This window comes from Nicotiana tabacum, chromosome 16 (assembly GCF_000715075.1).
Source record: "Nicotiana tabacum cultivar K326 chromosome 16, ASM71507v2, whole genome shotgun sequence".
Taxonomy (NCBI): Eukaryota; Viridiplantae; Streptophyta; class Magnoliopsida; order Solanales; family Solanaceae; genus Nicotiana; species Nicotiana tabacum.
In genome coordinates this window covers 106,247,140-106,269,253 of record NC_134095.1, presented here as the reverse complement: position 1 = coordinate 106,269,253, position 22,114 = coordinate 106,247,140, and positions in this window count along the sequence as shown.

Genomic DNA, 22,114 nt, shown 5'->3' with positions numbered 1-22,114 from the left:
ATTTGGTAAGGTCTGAGACACTTAGTCTCTTTAGAGTGAGTTTAAGTTGAAAAAGTCAACCGGATGTTGACTTATGTGTTAGGTCACGAGGGCCTCAGGATGATTTCAGATGGTGGACAGGGAGTTTGAGGAATATTTGCAGCTACTGAACTTTAACTACTTCTAGTATTTCTGCACCTGCGATTGGGGACCGCATGTGTGACGCCGCATATGCGAGCGTTTAGTCATAGAAGCGAAAAGGGTCCTGATGAGCAGCGACCGCAAAAGCAGTTAGGGTGACCGCATCTGCGATGTCGCAGATGCGGAAGGTTGACTGCAGAAATGATTTTAGTTGTTAAGTAAGGAACCGCAGAAGTGGTTATTGGCCGCACATGCAGTACCGCAGAAGAGGTAATTTGGCCGCATATGCAAAAATGACCGGGAAGAAAGTATAAATTGTGGCCTTCGCGAAATTTGAGTTATTTCACCATTTTTTACTTCGGCTTTGGAGCTTTTTGGACGATTTGAAAGAGGGATTTCAAGGGAACTTCATTGAGTAAGGAATTTGGACCTAAAACTCGTTCCTATGCTATTATTACACGGATTAGAGCTAGAAATCATGGAAATTGAGGGTAAAAAATTGGGGAAACTAGGGCTTGGAAACTTAGACCTTCGCTTGGGGATTTGAAGGATCATTTGAGGTCGGATTTCAGAACTTTGGATATGTATGAGCTCGTGGGGAGAAGAGGAGTTTATTAGTGTAGAAATTATTGAATTCTAAGACGTGGGCCCGAATGTCGGGTTTTGGTAATTTTGGGATTTTTGTCGTATTTCAATTATTTTCGCTTGGGCTTCATTCCTTTAGCATATTTTGATGTTGTAATTCTGATTTTGGATAGATTCGACGCTAGTGGAGGCCGATTCGAGGGGCAAAGGAGTCACGAGCTTGAGATTTGACCGTTTCGAGGTGAGTAATGATTGTAAATGATGTTCTGAGGGTATGAAACCCCGGACATGCACATAGTTGTGCTATATTGAGGTGGCGCACACGCTTGATAACGGGTGCGGGGTCGTGCACTGTTGGGGATTGTGACTTAGTCCGTCCCCAATGACTATTTTACCGCGTATTTGACTGAAATCTATTTTTACCATCATTATTTGGGCTGAATGCCATATTTGGGCCTTGTGCCAACTATTTGAACCCTTCGGGGATTTTTACTGGTATTTTCTCATTGTTTGACTTTATACTTGAACTCAGCCATGTTATATTTCACTGTTTTTCGTACTCAGCCTTGTTTACTCTGTTTTAACACTTACATGATCCTTTAAATGATATTTTTTGGCTGAGAAACATGTTTTACTACTGCCTGAGTGGCTTGTGAGGATGTTTGACGGAGTAAAACTGAGGGCCTATGATGTGAGGAAACATTTGATACTGATTATGAGGCCGAGAGCTTGAGATATGTATGCCTCGATGTGGCTTGATTGATATGAGGTCGAGGGCCTAGTAATGATGCCACGAGGTGTCTTGATATTTCGCTCGGGCCATAAGGGGACCCTCTAGGAGTCTGTACACCCCCAATGTGCGCGGGTAACCACTGAGATGTGAGATTGAGCCCGAGGGGATGGTATTGTTCTATGTAATTGCCCGAGGGGTTGGTACTGTTCTGAGATGTTGCCCAAGGGGCGGACTTGTTGATACTGTGCCCGAGGGGTGAGCCTTTATGTGTTTACTTTTCATAATTGACTGTCAAATTACCTGCTTAATCATTGAAAAAGGCTTTTCATGAAACTACGTTTGAGTTAAAGAATTTTTCCTATCTTTCACTAGTTTACTATTTTAATTGTTTTACTGCTTCACTATAGAATGCTTTGTGCCTTACTTGATTTCTTACTTTTAGTCTTTATTTACATTTGTTACTCACTGAGTTGGAGTACTCACTTTACTCCCTGCACCACTGTATGAAGATTTAGGCGTTGCGGATCCTGCTAGTGTGAGTTGAGAGCTCCCGGCAGATATCGGAGTCCACGAGGTAGCTGCTTGGCATCCGCAGTCCCGTGTTTCTCCCTTTTTGTAATTTCTATCTCTTATCAGACATTTGTAATAGTTTATCGACTTATCAGAGTTGTAGTAGGATTTATAGATGCTTATGACTAGTGACACCTGGTATCAGGCTGTGTTGGGTTATACTCCGCGATTTATGCTATTAACTGCTTATACTTTGGTTTATTTATTTATGTTCAAACTCTTTCTAAATGCTTAATTGTTAATAATTGGAAAATGGGAAGTGTCGGCTGGCCTTGTCTTCTCGAGAGGCGTCATCACGACCGGGTCCGGGTTTAGGATAGTGACAAGTTGGCATCAGAGCCTAGGTTACGAAGGTCTTACAAGTCATGATCAGGTTTAGTAGAGTCTCATAGATCGATACAGAGACATCTGTATTTATCCTCGAGAGGCTGCACAACCTTTAGGAAAAACTTCATATTCGTGAAATTCTTGTCGTGCGAATTTGATGATCCGAGAACTAAACTTCTATTGTAATATTCTCTCACAGATGGTGTGGACAAGCGCTACTGGTCAGGATGGACGACCACCAGTACCACCAGCTGTGGCCACTAGAGGTCGAGGACGCAGCTGTGGTCATGGTAGGGGCAGAGTAGTTAGGGCAGCACCTGCCGATCCACCAGCTGCCCCAGTTTAGGATCAGGTCCAAGTTATGGACGCTCCAGTAACACCAGCTCAGGCACCAGCTGTTCCCATTCTGATTTCGGGTCTTCTGGAGGCCTTGGCTCAGATCTTATCAGTTTGCACTGGCCTAGCTCAGGCGGTTTCAGCCACTACAGCCGTAGCTACTTCTTAGGCCAGGGGAGGCAATCAAACTCCCACTGATCGCACACCTAAGCAGGTCATGCAGTGATTTCAGACACTAAGGGCACATCCCACCCAACTGGTTGCAGCTGCTTAGTACTATGTAGTTCCTGCTATGCCGGAGGATGAGCAACGTAGGTTGGAGAGGTTTGGTAGACTGCAACCTCTGACCTTCAGTGGTGCAGAGGGCAAGGATGCCTAGGGTTTCTTTGATAAGTGTTAGAGGATTCTTCGTACAATGGGTATTCTGGAGACCAGCGGGGTCACTTTCACTACTTATTAGTTTTCTGCAGCTGCCTTCACTTGGTGGGAGGCTTTTGAGAGGTGTAGGCCTATTGGTGCAGCACCCCATACCTGGTACCAGTTCTCCATTCTCTTTCTAGAGAAGTATGTGCTGCAGTCCCACAGAGAGGAGCTGTGTAGGGAATTTAAGTGTCTGCATCAGGGAGAGATGACTATGATGCAGTACGAGATGAGGTTCTCCAAGTTAGCTCGACATGCTATTTGGATGGTTTTGACTGATAGAGAGAGGATTAGGAGGTTTGTTGATGGCCTCACTTATCAACTTCATATTCTCATGACTAGGGAGAGGGTGATTGGTGCTACTTTTGAGGAGGTTGTGGATATTGTCCATGAGATTGAGTTTGTTCGTCGCTAGGAGCGAGAGGAGAGGAAGGCCAAGAGGCCTCAAGGATCTTGTAGTTACAGTGGTACTCATTTGAGAGGTCAATTTTAGCACGGCAAAGGTCGTCCATTCCGGAATGCTTAGCCAGCTCGCCTAGTTTATCGTGGGGAATCTTCTAGTCATGGTTCTCATAGTTTTCATCAAGGCTACTCATCACTTAGTACCCTTCCAGCGCAGAGTTCAACCCGTGCTCCATCGGTTCAGGGATCTTCTATGCCAGGTGCATCTACTAGTCACTCCGGTGCGAGGGGTTCCCTTCAGTCCCCTTCTCCAGCACCTGGGAGTTGTTATGAGTATGGTGAGATGGGTCATATGTGGAGGCAGTGCCCTCATCGTCTTGTGAGTTTATCTCAGTAGAGGGGTCAGTCATCGACTTCAACACCAGCTACTTTACCACCACCCTCCCAAACAAGTAGGGGTGGAGGACAGTCAACTAGGGGTCGCTCTAGAGGGGGAGGTCAATTAGGTGGCGATCAGGCCCGTTTCTATGCACTTTCAGGCAGACCTGATGCTATTGCTTCTGATGTTGTCATTACAGGTATTGTTTCAGTCTGCCACAGAGATGCCTCTATATTATTTTATCCCGGTTCCACCTTTTCTTATGTGTCATCATACTTTGCTCATTATTTGGGTATGCCCTGTGAGTTTCTTACTTCACCTGTTCATGTATCTACCCTGGTGGGCAATACTGTTGTTGCACACCGTGTGTACCGGTTATGTGTGGTGACTATTAGGGGTCTGGAGACCCGTGTGGATCTTTTACTATTGTGTATGATGGATTTCGATGTTATTTTGGGCATGGATTGGGTATCTCTATATCGTGCTATTTTGGACTGTCATGCTAAGACAGTTACTTGGCTATACCAGGTGTGCCATGGATCGAGTGGCAAGGTGTGACTGATTATGTTCCTAGTAGAGTGATCTCATTCTTGAAAGCCCAGCGTATGGTTGAGAATAGTTGTCTTTCGTATCTAGCCTTCTTGAGGGATGTCAGTGTTGAGACTCCCAGTATTAATTTTGTTCCAGTTGTTAGGGATTTTCCCGATATGTTTCCTGCAGACCTGCCGGACATGCCACATGATAGGGATATTGATTTTGGTATTGACCTGGTGGCGGGCACTCAGCCCATTTCTATTCCGCCGTATCGTATGGCACTAGTGTAGTTGAAAGAATTAAAGGAGCAACTTCAGGAACACCTTGATAAAGGGTTCATTCGATCTAGTGTGTCACCTTGGGGTACGCTGGTTCGATTTGTGAAGAAGAGGGATGGCACTATGAGGATGGACATTGATTATAGGCAGTTGAACAAGGTAACAATTAAGAACAAGTATTCTATGCCTCATATTGATGTATTTATTTGACCAGCTTTAGGGAGCCAGAGTGTTCACCAAGATTGATCTCCATTTAGTTTATCACCAATTGAAGATCAGGAACTTGGATATTCTTAAGGCAGCTTTCAAGACCCGATATGGTCATTATGAGTTCTTGGTGATGTCTTTTAGGCTGACCAATGCCCCAGCAGTGTTCATGCATTTGATGAACAGTGTGTTCCGACCTTATCTCGACTTATTTTTTTTAGTCTTCATTGATGATATTCTGGTGTTTTCACGTAGTCCGGAGGATCACGCGGAGCATTTGAGAGTTGTGTTTCGGATATTGAGGGAGGAGAAGCTTTATGCGAAATTCTCCAAGTGTGAGTTTTGGCTCAGTTCAGTGGCTTTCTTGGGGCATAGAGTGTCCAGTGAAGGTATTCAAGTTGATCTGAAGAAGATAGAGACAGTTCAAAGTTGGCCCAGACCGTCCTCAGCCACGGAGATTCGCTGCTTTCTTGGTTTGCAGGCTATTATCGTGTGTTTGTTCTAGGATTCTCATCTATGACATCGCCCTTGACCAAGTTGACTCAGAATGGTGCTTCATTTGTATGGTCGGACGAGTGTGAGGAGATCTTTCAGAAGCTCAAGACAGCTTTGACCACAGCTCCAGTGTTAGTTCTGCCATCAGCTTCAGGTTCATATTCCATGTATTGTGATGCTTCGTGAGTTGGCATTAGTTGTATATTGATGCAGAAGGGTAGAGTTATTGCTTTTGCTTCTCGTTAGTTGAATCCCCATGAGAAGAACTACACCGTTCATGATTTAGAGTTGGCTGCCATAGTTCACGCGTTGAAAATTTTGAGGCATTACTTATATGGTGTGTCTTGTGAGGTGTTTACTGATCATCGTAGTCTCCAGCACTTGTTCAAGGAGAAATATCTTAATTTGAGGCAGCGGAGATGGTTGGAGTTGCTTAAGGATTATGATATCACTATATTGTACCATCCGGGAAAGGCCTATGTGGTGGCCGATGCCTTGAGCCGAAAATGCGGTGAGTATGGGGAGTTTTGCATATATTCTAGTTGGGAGAGACCTCTTGCAGTTGATGTTCAGGCCTTGGCCAATTAGTTCATGAGGTTAGATATTTTAAAGCCCAGTCAGGTATTGGCTTGTGTTGTTTCTCGGTCTTCCTTATATGATCGCATCAGAGATCTCCACTATGATGATCCGCATTTGCTTGTACTTAAGGATATAGTTCAGCACAATGATTCCAGAGATGTGACCATTGGTGATGATGGGGTGTTGAGGATGTAGGGCCGAATTTGTGTGCTTAATGTGGATGGGCTTCGGGAGTTGATTCTGGAAGAGGCCCATAGCTCGCGATATTCCATTCATCCGGGTACCGCGAAGATGTATCACGAATTGAGGCAGCATTATTGGTGGAGGAGAATGAAGAAAGATATTGTGGGATTTGTAGCTTGGTGTGTCAGTTGTCAGCAGGTGAAGTATGAGCATCAGAGGCCGGGTGGCTTCCTTCAGCAGATAGATATTCTAGAGTGGAAGTGGGAGAGGATCACTATGGACTTCGTTGTTAGACTTCCATAGACTGAGGAAGTTCGATGCTATTTGGGTAATTGTGGATCGGCTGACCAAATCCGTGCACTTCATTCCTATGTGTACTACCTATTCTTCAGAGCGGTTGGCAGAGATCTATATCCGGGAGATTGTTCGTTTGCATGGTGTCCTAGTTTCCATCATTTCAGATAGGGGCACTCAGTTTACATCGTAGTTTTGGAGGTCTGTGCAGCGAGAGTTGGGTACTCAGTTTGAGTTGAGCAAAACTTTTCACCCTCAAATGGAAGGGCAGTCCGAGCGCACTATTCAGATATTGGATGACATGCTGCATGCTTGCGTCATTGATTTTGGAGGGTCATGGAATCGGTTTCTACCGCTTGCAGAGTTTGCTCATAACAACAGCTACCAGTCGAGTATTCAGATGGCTCCATATGAGGCTTTGTATGGGAGGCGGTGTAGATCTCCAGTTGATTGGTTCGAGCCCGGTGAGGCTAGGCTATTAGGGACAGATTTGGTGCAGGATGCTTTGGAAAAGGTGAAGGTGATTCAGGAGAGGCTTCGTACAGTGTAGTCGAGGCAAAAGAGTTATGCTGATAGGAAGGTTCGAGATGTGTCCTACATGGTTGGTGAAAAGGTTCTGTTGAAGGTTTCGCCCATGAAGGGTGTTATGAAATTTAGGAAGAAAGGGAAATTGAGGCCGCGGTTCTTTGGGCCTTTTGAGGTGCTTCGGAGGATTGGGGAGGTGGCTTGTGAGCTTGCTTTGCCACCTAGCTTGTCGAGTGTGCATCCGGTATTTCATGTTTCTATTCTTCGGATGTATATTGGGACTCGTCTCATGTTTTAGATTTCAGCACAGTTCAGTTGGATTATGATTTGACTTATGATGTGTAGCCAGTAACTATTTTGGGTCGTCAGGTTCGAAAGTTGAGGTCGAAGGATATAGCTTCAGTGAAAGTGCAGTGGAGAGGTCAGCCCGCGGAGGAGGCTACCTGTGAGACCGAGCAGGAGATGCGGAGCAGATATCCTCACCTATTTGAGGCTTCAGGTATGTTTCTTGACTCGTTCGAGGACGAACGTTTGTTTAAGTTGGGGAGGATGTGACGACCCGGCTAGTCGTCTCATGAGTTACCACTCTGTTTCCCCTATTTCTACTTCTTTATGCTTTGTTTATCCTTGTTATGTGGTATCAGGTTAGTCAGATCGAGTTCAGAAAGGATTTGGTAAGGTTTGAGACACTTAGTCTCTTTAGAGTGAGTTTAACTTGGAAAAGTCAACCAAATGTTGACTTATGTGTTATAGGGCTCGGATGTGAGTTTTTATGGTTCGGATAGCTTCGGGAGGTGATTTGAGACATAGGAGTATGATCGGAATGATTTTTGGAGGTCCGAAGTATATTTAGGCTTGAATTGGCAAAGTTGATATTTTGGCGATTTCCGGTTGATAGGCGAGATTTTGATATAGGGGTCGGAATGGTATTCTGAGAGTTTCAATAGTTTCGTTCTGTCACTTGGGATGTTTGTCAAGATTTCAGGTATTCGGACGTGGTTTGGTTGTGTTTTTGATCAAAAGAGGAATTCGGAAGATTTTAGAAAGTTTGGCTTGAATCTGATGTGTTTTGGTTGATTTGATGTTGTTTGAGGTGTTTTGAAGATTGGTACAAGTTTGAAAAAGGTATTAGGATGACTTTGCATTTTTGGTTGAGGTCCCGGGGGCCTCGGGATGATTTCGAATGGTGGACGGGGAGTTTGAGGAATGTTGCAGCTGCTGAACTTTTGTTGCTTCTGGTATTTCCGCACCTACGGATTGGGGACCGCAGGTGCGACGCCGCATATGCGGGCGTTTATTCGCAGAAGCGAAAAGGGGCCTGATGAGCAGCGACCGCAAAAGCAGTTAGGGTGACCGCATCTGCGACATAAGGTTTACCGAAGAAGCGGTTTTAGTCGTTAAGTGAGGAACCGTAGAAGCGGTTATTTGGCCGCATATGCGGTACCGCAGATGCGGAAATAACTGGGCATCAAGTATAAATTGTGGCATTCGCGAAAATTGAGCTATTTCACCATTTTTGACTTCGGCTTTGGAGCATCTTGGACAATTTGAAAGAGGGATTTCAAGGGAACTTCCTTGAGATAAGGAATTTGGACCTAAAACTCGTTCCTATGCTATTATTACACGAATTAGAGCTAGAAATCATGAAAATTGTTGATACCCAATTTTTCCCTATATATTTTTAATATGCAAAATATTTTAAAAATAGCATATGTATGCATATATAAGTATGTCCAAATGTTTTATTATTTTTCATTAATTTTTAAAGATTTTTAAACCAATTTATTCTCCTATTTTATTCATAAAAACCTAGTAATAATTTCCAGAATTATTATTTTTGGTGATTCATTTATTGGATTCTCATATTTATGTTAAAATATTGCCAAGATGACTTTTTCATATTTTACAAATCTATTTAGTATTTTTAAAACTAAATTGCATATAATTGCAATATTAGACTCTTTTAGGATTTAATTGCGTTTATATTTATAAAATTAAGTCCAATATTTTTAAATGATAATTATATGTTATAAATCATTTTAGTACTTTCAATTTATTTTCAAAATTTGATTTACTATTTTTTATAAAATAAATGGGAAAAATGGCAATTTAAAATCTACCCAGATTTTATTTCAATTGTAGCCTAATTCTACCCCAATTTAAGCCCAATTTACCCCGATCCAATTCCTACTCATACCCGACACTCAACCCAATTAAATGACCCACTCGGACTCCCACCTAATCACAACTGTTAATCGTTTAGATCAACAACTCCCATGACCCCTTCCCTTTTTAACCCAATCGACCCTTTCAGCCTAATTCATTTCTCACATACAGCCGCCCCTGAATCCCCTTCTCTCTCAATTATCTCTGCAACACCACCTAAACCCTAGCCGCCGCCACCCTAATACACCTTGATATCTACCTAATCCACGGCCTTCCGAGGTCATCGGAGACCTGTACCAGCCTTTCATGGCTCGTATGTGTTTGTCCTTATGGTTTCAAGGCCAAACTACGAAGAACTTTGGTCCAGTCTTCGTTCGATTTTAGTTCATTGCCCTTCTCCAATCATCTCTGACCTTTCTCCGGTCAGCCATGGCCAATCGAGTCTGACCTTTGACTCTTCTGGTTAGATCGGTAACTTTCAAGGCCTTTCTCGTTTCTTTTGGGTTCTTCTGAAACCCTAATCTCTAAGACCTCTCGATTTCTTTCAGATCTATTTTAGATCTATGCTTGCTTTGAACTTTTAAGCATTTTTGTCGAAGTTTCTTTAACTTTGCTTTCAAAACTCTTTATCTTTCCCGATTAGGGTTTTCCTGTTAAGTTATTTCTAATCTCTTCTCTGATTTTTGACATGTTTTGCTATGTTTTGCTCGTGTTGTTCTTCTATCTGAGTTATCATGCTGAAAACCCTAATTTCTTTTGGGTGTTTGTCAGGCGAGTGCTTATTTAGTTAAGTTTTTGTCTGATTTGTTTATTTATCATCTTTTAAGCTCTGCTATTGTTGAGAAAAAATGTCTTTGGGTTTGAAACTGTTCGCTTTAATACATGACTTGATTTGAAGTTCTTTGTTCTCTTTTTCCTTTTTATGATTCATTTGACTATGGGTTTCTACTATCATTAAAACTCGACAATGCTTGAAACCCTTACTTTTCAAAAGGTTTCTCATCTGTTACTGGGGGACCTTTGCATGCTTCTGATACACTATTTTTTCTCCACTATCTATTCAACTGAACTTGACCTATTTGACTATCATGCTTTGAATATTTGCTATCTACTAAACTTTTGTGCTACTATTGTATGCTCTCTCTTTTGCCAATGAATTTGGCCTCGCATGTCTTTTGTCCCTCCTCACCCTGTTTAAATACTGAAGTGCAGAAGCATGTTACTTCTTTGATTGATCTTCAATCTCGTGACTGAATTCAAAACCTTTCTTTTACGAATTCTAATTTCACTCGCTTGTCAAGGTTAATTGATTCCTTTCCTTATTTTGCCTTGCTGAATCCTTTCCCAAAATAAGTATATTTCTGTACGTGGACTCGATTGCTTACTTAATGTTTTATTATTTCTTTTATGGCAATAGTCAGTCCGCCTTCAAACTGATTTTCTTTCCTTATTTTGAATCTGTTAGCCAAGTGATTCCTCAATTAATGGGAAATCACTTGGTTGATTGATTCTGACTATTGATTAGAACAACAATAACAACGACCCAGTAAAGTCCCATTAAGTGGGGTCTGGGGAGGGTAGTATGTACACAGACCTTACCCCTACACCGATAGGGCAGAGAGGCTGTTTCCGATAGACCCTTGGCTCAGGAAGATGAAAATAAAACAATAAAACAAGAAAAGACAATTCATCAGTAATGTCAACATAACCATAGGAATAGTGATAATGTCCTAAAAACCATAATATAGATGACATGCAATAACCATAACCCACAATTGCTGATAATGTGCTTTACTATTACTATATTTTTAAACTACCCTTATCCCTTACTATTCTCATTCCTGTCTTTTTTAAACAAATCTCTGCTTCTGCACTTCAACCATATTCTTAGACTTAAGTTTTGCCCCTCTTATGTGAGCCTTGCGTTGGGACCCATGAGCCCACTCTGAACTTGGACACATAAGGGATGGCCCTTTCACACTACACTTATCTCTATCTGGTTATGCAACTTGGGTGTGAGCACTACCTGGGGTCCTCTTCAGACCCTTAGGGAACTTTGACACACTAAAGTCTAAGAAAGGGTTTGAAACAATGTCATTTGTAGTGGTTTATTCTATAACTCAAAGAGGAAGCCAAGAATCAGGCTTCCTCTGGTTGTAACTCTTTCTTCTATACTTCCTTGATGTAATTCATTATTCAGTTTTTTAATAATTTGCAATAAACATTTGGGGTCTTGGCTAGTGAAAAAGGGATGAAGGGTAGATATCATGTCATAGGACCTAAAATTCTGCATGTTTAACTTTGCATCTAAATATCATGCCTATAAGATCTGTTATTCTACATGTTTAACTCTGCATCTAGATATCATGCCTATAAGATCTGTTGTTCTGCATGTTTAACTCTATATATTGATACCATGCCTATAAGATCTACTTTCATTGAAATTCTATATGTTCTACATCTAGAGAATATGCTTATAGGACCTAAATTTTGCATATTGGACTATGCATTTAGAGAACCTGTCTATAAGACTTGTTTAATTTCTGCATTACCACACTTAAAAACTATGCTTAGGAACTAACTGGTTAAGAATAAGATATCATGTCATTGCTTAAAATCAGTACCCCCTTTCGTAGAATTCATGCCTATAGGAATACGACATGCTTTCAATTCACGTTCGGCTAGATATTATGTCTATGGGAATTAAATTAGTAATAATCAGTGTTTATAGAATCTGAAATCAGACTAATCTAAAAATCAGTGGTCCTCAACTAGTTTTTAAACAATTCTCTCACCTCCTATTAGTACGGTTTTTAAAGCATGCCTGTAAGATTTCAAATCGTTTGTCTTTAATTGTTACTGCTTTGCCTCATTCCGGATAGATACCATGTCTATAGGATCTCACCTAAATGCTTAGGCAAGCCTCAAGTGATAATAACCATAAAATTGAATCCGCATTTGTTTAATCAATAATTGCTACAACCAGCAGGCAAGCCTGATTAGGACTTCTTATCTGACTTATATAATAAACTGGTCTGCCTCAACAAATTGAAATTCCCTTACCTTAGTATTCAGACCCTAAATGTATGTTTAAGTCATGCTATTTATGTGTTTCACTTGAGGAGGTATACATGAGCCTTTATTTGTTTACATGCTTCCCCCTAATGTGCAGTATTGTGTGTTTTAAATGTCGCCTTAGATTTTTTCACCTTTTTGAAATCAAAAGTCATCCTAATATCCATTCCTTTTTAGGAATAGTAATCCTAGGTTCCTCCGAGACTGATAGGAATAGGACGGGTAGTAACATGCAATAGAGATCCAGACCAATCCGCGCTTTAATACCTTAACGGGGTGGGAAGGGTAGATATGGATATGATGACCGGTGCACTAATGCCACGTGTATCCCCTCTTCTTTGGAGTGTCATACCGGGTATCGCATTGATGTGATCCATATTATATATAAACCTAAGACCCCCTTTCCTTTTTTATTTGCAAATTTCTTTTCAGAACTCTTCTTTTAGTTGTTCTTTCTAACTCTTATGTGTTCAAATTTAAATCCCCTCTTATTTGAGCCTTCTTTGATTACTTGCTAATTGCACAAATTCACAATAAACCATCTGGCCGGGAACCACACTAGTGGATCCTGAAGGGTGCCTAACACCTTCCCCTTAGGATAATTTCAAACCCTTCCCTATCTCGGGTTATCAACAAACTTAGAAGTGAACCCTTATTTGTGTCCTAATGCATCTTCAAATCATTAGGAAAAATGAGTTTTCACATATCAAATGTCACAAACCCGACCTCCTGATTGCACCAAGAGGTAAAAAAGGGGTCGCGACAGCATGGTGACTCTGCTGGGGACATTTAGGCTTTTACCATTTCAGACTGTTATTGTGAATTTATACCTCTTTATGTGCAACTACTTGTTTAATTCCTTTAAGCATTCAATTTTCTTTTCAACTGCAAAACTGACTTGTTTTCTTTGTTTCTTTTCATTTACTATTGCTTTAAATTATGAAACTACTGTATTTACTGCTTTCTTAATGTGCAAATACATGACAACATGCTTTTAATTATTGCATAACCATGCTCAACATCATACTCCATTCGTGCCAAACAAAATACCATAGCAACGCTTATAATGAGTGGTTGCGCTCTTCCTATATTATTACCCCCTAAATTCTGAAAAGGCACATTTGCGGTAAAACCGGTCGATCAGCGGTACAGTCGACGGTTCCGTGCCTTTCCCCCTTGAGTTGTCCGCTAAAGGGTACCAGTCTATAACTCCATAGAAACCTTACTCTGTTTAAACTGTGCATGCATCATGGTCAAACCTAGCTGGGTCAGTTATGTTGTCCATATAATGACCCTTTAAGATAGCCTTGACCAAAGTCCACTAGGTTTCCCTGAACCCAAACGGATGTTACCATGTTCTGTGCATTTATTTGGAGAACTAAATGCTTCATGCTAATAGTTGATATTAATAGTCGAGTCTGGTAGGGGTAAGGGCCTAATCTTGTTTACCTTGTAGAAATATGAAGAACGGGGTCCCTAGCTTTGGTATGGTTAGTACACCCTTACTCTTGCTAGACTGGTGGAAGAATCTTTCATCAAATGACCAAATCAATGAATGGAAAGAGAGGGCTACCAAATCCAGCGAAAAAGCTGGAATATCTGGAATATAGCCTGTTGGAATTGGAAGGAAAGGTAAGGAAGAGAGTCACCGATTTCCAAGACGCTGAGGGATATGAAGGAGAACATTTGGCAAAGGCATTTTTACTGGTGAACCTACGCGAACTGGAGGATTTGATCAACGAGAACATTCAATCTGGGGAGGGTCCTTCTTGGACCAAATAGATATGAGTTTTTCTTTTTGCTCTATAAAATGTAATATGGCCAATGGCCATTAGTGATTTTCATTTTCTATTCATTTAGTGTCAATTTTGGCTTCGTCAATCTTTATCAATAAAATGTGGCATTTAGCATCCTATGTTCTCCAAATCAATTTGTCACTAGGCCCACCTCAGGCATAAAGAGGTCCTCAAATTAGGACACGATTTACATTCTTGCAATATGTAAATCTCCTAAGTTTGAGATGTTTGATTGTACATAGGATCCAAGGGTCCATTTGAGGACGTACTGCGACAAGCTGGTTAGAGTAGGGAAAGACAAAAGGATCCGCATGAAGCTTTTCATGAAGAGTTTGAAAGGAGATGCTTTGTCTTGGTACATCAACCAAGATCCAAAAAAGTGGTCAAGCTGGGTAAGCATGGCATCCGACTTTATGGACATGTTCAGGTTTAATACCGAGAATGCACCGGATGTGTTCTATATTCAAAATCTAAAGAAGAAGCCTACAGAAACATTTCGCGAGTATGCTACTCCTGGAGGTCCGAAGCTGCTAAGGTCAGACCTGCTCTAGAGGAGTAACAGATGAACAAATTCTTTGTTCGGGCTCAGGACCCGTAATATTATGAATGACTGATGATGATTGAAAGCCACAATTTTTCCGACATCATCAAACTGGGTGAAAGAATTGAAGAAGGTATCAAAAGCTGTATGGTTACAAACTTCGAGGCCTTGCAAGCTACAAATAAGGCCTTGTAGTCTGGTGGTGTGTCCAAGAAAAGGGACGTAGGAGCTGTGATAGTTGCACAATGGACCAAATCTCCTATCAAATACCAAACTTACCCAACACCTCCACTCACATATCAGCCTACTTCGAACTACCAAGCACCCTCACCCTCTTACCAAGCTCCACCACTACCTTGTCAATCACTACTACCCCTACCTCCTACATATCAGCCTATTTTGCTCGGACATTCCCAACCCGCACATGTCTACCAAACTTACAATGCTCAACAATCCCACTATCAGTCACCTCCCGCCCGTCAAAACTTCCCTAGACCCTGGCCAAACATTGATCGAAGACCTCCGAAACAATATACAGCCATTGCTGAACCTATTGACCAGTTGTACGAGAGACTCAAAGCTGCTGGTTATGTTACCCCCATCCCTGCTGCATCTCCTGAGCACCATTCTCAATGGATTAACCCAAACAAATCCTGTGCATACCACTCCGGCATGAAAGGGCACACTATTGACGAATGTTGTTCCTTGAAAGACAAGATCCAGACTTTAATTGTTAACAAGATTATTGTGGAAAAGGAACCCACTCCAAATGTTTGCAACAGTCCTCTACCCGATCATAAGGGAGGATACATTCACATGATTGAAATAGAGGATGATTGGGATCCCGAGGGATCAATCGGGTTGATCGTAGAAGGCGATGACCCAAAGAAGCTGATAGTTGCTCTTAATCCAATCATAGTCCAGATTCAGCCATCTGAGGACGCCGAGGTAAATATGTCTATGCCATTTGAGTTTGAAGCAACGTCATCTGCAAAAACACCAGCGACAATTGAGGTCGAATTCATGTCCTCGGCAAATGCACCCGCACCGTTTGAAGTTGCAATTTTACCACCCAAGGCGCATACTCCGTTCGGAGTAAGGACAACCACACCAATTTGAGTGGCAATGTTGATCATGAAACCATTCCATACAAATGCTATACTATGGGATTATACAGCCAAGGCAAGGAGGAAAGGCAAGGTTAGGTTCGAAGAAACTATTGCGGCACAGGGTATGACAAGAACTGGTAGAGTTTATACCCCGAAATATCTGGCCGAGTCAAGCAAGAAGGCTTCCAATCGGTCACCCATCATTGAGATAGGTCCATACGATCTTTGGGGAAAGATACAAGCCAAGGAATACTCAATCATCGACCAGTTGAACAAAACACTGGCGCAAATCTCCATTCTTGCTTTGACAAAATTATGAGGCACCCAATAATGCTCTGTTAAGGGTACTGAGTGAGGCATACGTACCAAGCAATATCACTGGCGGAGAAATGGCTAACATGGTAGAACAAGTGCTGTAGAGTCATAAGATCACATTTCATGAGGACGAGCTACCAACTGAAGGGTTGGGACATAACAAAGCACTATACATCACTATGCAATGTGAGGACTACTTCATCACCAGGATCCTGATCGACGGGGGTTCCAGTCTCAACATTTGTTCGCTGGTAACACTTAAGAAGCTGGGTAAAGGACTATATGAGATAAAGGATAGAGCCATCAACGTGAAAGCCTTCGACGGTTCCCAAAGGTCCACAATTAGGGAGATTAGTCTATGCTTGCAAATGGGGCCAACTTGGTTCGATGTTGATTTCCAGGTGATAGATGTGCTAGCATCCTATAATCTGTCGTTGGGACGGCCATGGATTCATACTACTGGGGTCGTAGCATCAACACTGCATCAGGCCGTAAAGTTTGAGTGGAATCATCAAGACGTGATCATTTATGGCGACAGTAACAACCCTATATACAGTCTCCAGATCATTCCATCAATTGAAGGAAGAAGGAAGTTAGGTGGAGAGACTTACCACTATATTGAACGGGTAAATACTGTTGACAAAGACAGATGGTGGGATAAAAAGTTTGAGAGCATACTGAATTGGAGTAGGTACGAACCTGGCAAAGGGCTTTGCAAGAACCTCCAAGGAATCGCTAAGCCCATAAAGCTCATGAAACATGGCACTACTTTCGGTCTGGGATATGAGTACACCTAGGAAGAATTCAACAACTGGTCGCCACCATGGTGCAGACCTTACTATCCATTGGAGCAGCCAATACCGCATCTGGAGCAAACCTTCTAACCAGCCGATTTTATTCATAGGTCAGGCGAAGAAGAAGTACTGGCATCGATAAAGAATTTGTTCCTAGAAAATAATGATATATACTGTTGTGTTGTTCTCGAGGAGGAGGGGAGCAATGTCCTTCCATACATGCTGTAAGAAGAAGGGCATGCCTCAATAACTGGATTATCAGGACAACCAGAGGCCGACGAGTCTCAGGGTAGCAAGGCTAAAACAAGCATCACGCATTGTTTTATTTACTAAATGATTTTCTTCTCGCATTTTTATTCCCACAATAAGATCTTCAATGTTCAAGACAATTATGCAATTTATCAAAGCATTTTGACTTTTCTTATGAATCAACACTCATTATTATTCTTCTTTCATTACTTTACTTATACAACATTACTATTACTTATCTTAATGAACCAATGACTGTGACATGCAACGAGACAACACAACAAACAGACATTGATTCAGAGGAAGATGACATACCAGAAGAGATTGTTAATGAAGTGGAGAATTTTGAAAACAGACCTAAGTCCAACCTGGACGAGACCGAAATTGTCAACTTGGTAGATGCAGAGAACGTCAAGGAACACAAATCAGCGTTCACCTGTCACCATCAGAAAAGAAAGAATACACAGAATTCCTGAAGGAGTATGAGGACATATTCACCTGGTCGTATGATTACATGACTGGTCTGAGTACATGTATTGTGGCTCTCACACGGCCAACCGATCCAACATATCCGTCGGTAAAGCAAAAGCTCAGAAAGTTCAAGCCTGATATGAGTCTGAAAATCAAGGAAAAACTCACTAAGTCAGTCAAAGCTAAAGTTCTCAAGGTAGTAGAATACCCGACATGGTTAGCCAACATCATGTTAGTGCCAAAGAATGATGGGAAGGTTAGAGTCTGTGTCGACTACGGAGATCTCAACCGGGCCAGTCCGAAAGACGACTTCCCTTTGCCGAATATACACATCCTGATTGACAATTGCACCAAGCATGAGCTGCAGTCATTTGTAGATTGCTTTGCTAGTTATCATCAGATCCTGATGGATGAAGAAGATGCTGAGAAAATGACTTTCATTATATCGTGGGGGATGTACTGTTACAAGATGATGTTGTTCGGCCTGAAGAATGTAGGGGCCACCTACATGAGGGCCATGACTACCATTTTTCATGATATAATACACAAGGAGATTGAGGTATATATAGATGATGTCATCATCAAGTCCAAGAAGGCCATTAATCACATTGAAGATTTGAGGAAGTTCTTCAATAGATTGCAAAGGTACAACCTGAAACTAAATCCAACGAAGAGAGGATTTGGGGTTCCTACTGGAAAATTGCTTGGGTTTATTAAGAGTCGTCGAGGAATAGAACTGGATCCATCAAAAGTAAAATCCATCCAAGAATTACCACCGCCAAAGAACAAGAAGGATGTGATGAGTTTCTTGGGAAGACTTAACTATATCAGCCGGTTCATAGCACAGTCCACAGTTATCTGTGAGCCAATCTTTACGATGTTGAAGAAGGACACCACCACCAAGTGGACCGATGACTACCAAATAACCGTTGATAGAATCAAAGAGTACTTGTCAACACTACCAGTCTTGGTCCCGCCTGAGCTAGGTAGACCCTTATTACTCTACCTTGCACTATTGGATGGAGCTTTCGGTTACGTTCTAGGGCAGCATGATGAAACGGGAAGGAAGGAACATGCTATCTATTATCTCAGTAAGAAGTTTACCCCGTACAAGGCCCAGTATTATCTATTAGAACGTACCTATTGTGCTTTAACTTGGGTAGCTCAGAAGCTGAGATGTTACTTCTGTGCCTATACCACATATCTCAAATCAAGGATGGATCCGTTGAAGTACATCTTTTAGAAGTCCATGCCCACTAGCAAGCTATCCAAGTGGCAAATCCTGTTGAGTGAGTTCATCATTGTGTATGTAACACAGAAAACGGTCAAGGGACAAGCATTGGCAGACCACCTTGCCGAGAATCCCGTGGATAGAGAATACGAACCCCTGAAAACGTATTTTCCTGATGAAGAGGTATCCTTCATAGGAGAAGACATTGCAGAATCCTATGAGGTTGGAGAATGTTTTTCGATGGAGTGGCAAACTTCAAAGGAGTTGGCATAGGAGTAGTCCTAGTATCAAAAACCGGTCAGCATTATTCGGTGTCTGCCAATCTCAGGTTCCTCTACACTAACAACATGGCCGAGTACGAAGCCGGCATCTTAGGGCTTAAGATGGACATCAACATGAAAATTCAAGAGTTGCTAGTGATTGGAGATTCAGACCTACTCATACATCAGGTGCGTGAAGAATGGGAAACCAAGAACCCCAAGATACTCCCGTATTTGCATCATGTACATGAATTAAGAAAGAGGTTCACGAGGATGGAGTTCCAGCATGTTCCTAGAGTCCAAAATGAGTTCGCCGATGCATTGGCTACCCTGTCGTCTATGATACAACATCCAGACAAGAATTTCATTGACCCCATTCTAGTAAATATCCTTGATCAGCTAGCTTATTGTGCCCACGTTGAAGAAGAAGCAGACGAAAAGCCTTGGTTTCATGATATCAAGGAATATTTGGCAAAAGGAGAGTACCCAGAACTTGCAAACCCTACTCAGAAAAGCACACTTTGGAGACTGTCCAACAACTTCTTTCATAGCGGAGGAATCCTGTATAAGAGGACTCCTGATTTGGGATTACTAAGGTGTGTCGACGCAAAGGAAGTATCGAGGCTACTAAAATAAATTCAAGCTGGGACCCGCGATCCGCATATGAATGGTTTTTTCTTAGCAAAGAAGATACTACGAGTTGGTTACTTTTGTATGACTATGGAAACAGACTGTATCCAGTATGTCCGGAAATGCCACCACAATCAGATACATGCAGACATGATAAAGGTACCTCCGAATGAGCTTAATGTAACAAGCTCGACATGGTCGTTCGCTGCTTAGGGAATGGATGTTATTGGACCAATCGAGTCTGCCACTTCTAACGGGAACATGTTTATCCTAGTAGCAATCGACTATATCACCAAATGGGTCGAAGTAGGATCTTACTGAGCAGTAACAAAGAATGTCGTGGAAGACTTTGTCCGCGATCGCATTGTTTGTCGATTCAGGGTTCCAGAGTCGATCATCACTGATAATGGCTCAAATCTCAATATGACTTGATAAAAGCTATGTGTGAAACCTTTAAGATCAAACACAAGAATTCCACAGCCTATAGGCCGTAGATGAATGGAGCTGTAGAGGCCGCCAACAAGAATATTAAGAAGATATTAGGGAAAATGATAGAGAAGCATAAACAGTGGCATGAGAAGTTATAATTTGCTCTATTGGGGTATCACATCACAATCCGCACATCAATCGGGGCAACCCCCTATATGCTAGTTTATAGTACAGAAGCAGTCATTCCCGATGAGGTAGAAATTCCTTCCTTAAGAATCATACAAGAAGTTGAGCTCGACAACGCAGACTGGGTAAAAAGTCGTTATGAGCAACTACCCTTATAGGCGGAAAGAGAAAGAATGCAGTCTGCCATGGTCAACTCTATCAGAACAGAATGTCCCAAGCCTTCAACAAAAGAGTCAAGCCGAGATAGTTCACACCGGGGCAGCTGGTGTTGAAGAAAATTTTCCCACATCAAGATAAAGCCAAAGGAAAGTTCTCTCCCAACTGGTAGGGTCCATACATGGTTCACCAGGTTCTGATAGGAGGATCCCTCATACTTGCAGAAATGGACGGGGAAGTCTGGCCTAAACCAATCAATTCAGATGCAGTCAAACGTTACTATGTGTAATCTTATGTTGATGTAAATTGAACTACGCCTAATCTGATTCATGTTTAAGAGGGGATACGTAGGCAGCCCTATGGGTTCGGTCATAACTCAATAAAATTTTCATTTCCCCTGCAATTAGAAACTGGGGCAGAATTTTGAGGAGGACCCTCAAAATTCTGAAGTAATTTTAGCCGATCGTCACGAATAATAGTCAGAAGCATCGACCCATTAAACTGGGGAAGAATTTCGAGGAAGACCCTCAGAATTCCGTAGCAAGAGAGGTTGCAATGTCTCGAATCGCATCATAGTCATCAGTTCATCTAAAAGTTATTCTTAATTTTATACTTATGTCATATTTTTACGAAATCATGCGTGTGTATTACTGAAACTGCCTTGTTTAGCAATGCTACCCCAATGATACATGCAGTAACACCAGATCAAAGCCGAGCAGGTCAAGCAGAGCCAGCGGGGATACAAACTAACCTACACCTTTACAAAACTCATGATGTTTTTTGGATGCAGGCACTTGGATTGCGAAATCATCAAACATACTATAGAATCACAAGACAAACATTGTTCAGGAATACAACTCTCAGAACTGTTGCACTTACCCACATTTGCTAGCCATATACACCAGTGACATTCCGTGTGTCACAATGTCCCCAAAAGTCACAATATTACAATTCGCTATCAGCTAAGAAAGCTCTTTTACCATATGCCATTTTATTTCTTGCATAAGGCTACCATTCTACCTTCCAAGACTAAATGTTGTCTCCATATGCATTTCTGCATTGCGTAAGGCTACCATTCTACCTTTCAAGTTTAAACGTTATCTCCATCTGCATTTTTGCATTACATAAGGCTACCATTCTGCCTTCCTAGGTTAAGCTCTACCTCTATCTGCATCTGCATGGTTAAAAGATCGCCACCTACTGCATTGCATGGCTGAAAGATCGCCACATCTACATCTGTATGGCTGAAAGATCGCCACCTACTACATTGCATGGCGGAAAGATCGCCTCATACTACATCTGCATGGCTGAAAGACCGCCTCATACTACATCTGCATAGCTAAAAGATTGCCACATACTGCATCTTCATGGGCTGAAAGATTGCCAAATACTGCATCTCATGGGCTGAAAGATTGCCAAATTATCAAAAGGCGTCATCGTTCAGAGGCACCATTTTCATAGCCCGAGAACACCATACCATGGCCTGAGGATCCCTTTTAATTTTGCATATCATTATTCAAAGGCATCATGGTTCGGAGGCACCATCCTCATAGCCCGAGAGCATCATTTCATGGCCTGCGAATCCTTTATTACATGATTAATAGACCATCACATCTTGGTCTAAGGACGTCATCCGAACCATCCAAACACAACCTGCATGGTCCGACGGGAATTTGCATCATGTTTAAATTTACGCAAAATATATGCTTGTATTGATTATTTGCGGGTAAAGCGGCGAG